The sequence below is a fragment of the Oenanthe melanoleuca genome, chromosome 1 (assembly GCF_029582105.1).
Source record: "Oenanthe melanoleuca isolate GR-GAL-2019-014 chromosome 1, OMel1.0, whole genome shotgun sequence".
Taxonomy (NCBI): domain Eukaryota; kingdom Metazoa; phylum Chordata; class Aves; order Passeriformes; family Muscicapidae; genus Oenanthe; species Oenanthe melanoleuca.
In genome coordinates this window covers 88565291-88566274 of record NC_079333.1, presented here as the reverse complement: position 1 = coordinate 88566274, position 984 = coordinate 88565291, and positions in this window count along the sequence as shown.

Here is a 984-nt window from a genome sequence, read left to right as displayed (position 1 = left end):
TCACACACCGAGACGGGGCGGGCCCGCCGCCGCCGGCACCGCCCCGCATTGGCCGCCGGGCCGCGCGAAGGACGGCCGCGGCCCTCAATGGGCCGGCGGGGCGGGCTCTCGGCGGCGAGGCGGCGCGACGCCGTTGGACGGCGGAGCCTCGCCCCCCACCCCCTTCCCGCCCCTCCGCCTTCCCGCCCACAGCCTCCGGCCCCCCTCGGGCGCAGCGCAGCCCGGCGCTGCCCTGCGCTCACACAGCGCGGAACGTGCCGGGGGCGCGGGCACGGCGGGGAGACCCGGCGGGCCCCGGTGCTGCCCCTCGCCGTCCCTCGGGGCTCGGCGGGGCGCCGGCGGAGCTCGCCCGGGCCATATCAGGTGCTGCGGAGCCGCCGGGCGGAGCTTCCGGCCGTGCGCGAGCGCCGGGCGCCCCCCGCGCGCCCCCGCACACACGCGCGAGTGCGTCAGCCCTGCCCGCACGCGCGCGGCGGCTCCGCGCGCTCCTCCGCGCGCTGTGTCACCGCTGCGCCCACGCCGCCCCCGCCCCGCAGGGGCTGCCGCTGCTGTCCGTGCCCATTAAACGGCGCTAATTCATCCGGCCGCTCCGCTCCAGTGCGGAATGGGGGCAGCGTCCGCATTTCCTCTGGAAACGACCCGGCCCCGCTGGGGCATCGCCGTGATTACGGAACAAGCGGCGACGGGGGCCGAGCGGCCCCAGAGCCCCCCGCCGCCCGCTCCTTCACCGCGGGCTCCGCGGGGCGGGGAACGGCGGGGGTGCGAGGTGCCGCTTGTTTACAGGGGAGCCGCACGCTCGTCAGCGGGCGGGCCGCGCCCGGGATCAATGAGCGCCTTTCTCTGCCCTCCGCCGCAGCGAGGGAGCGGCGGGGGCGGCGGAGGGGCCCGGCCGGGGGGCGCGGCAGGAGGGGCGGGGGTCTGCCCAGCCCGCGCTTTCTGCGTGAGGCGGGCGCGGGGAAGGCGGGGGAGCGCAGGGGCCCTGGA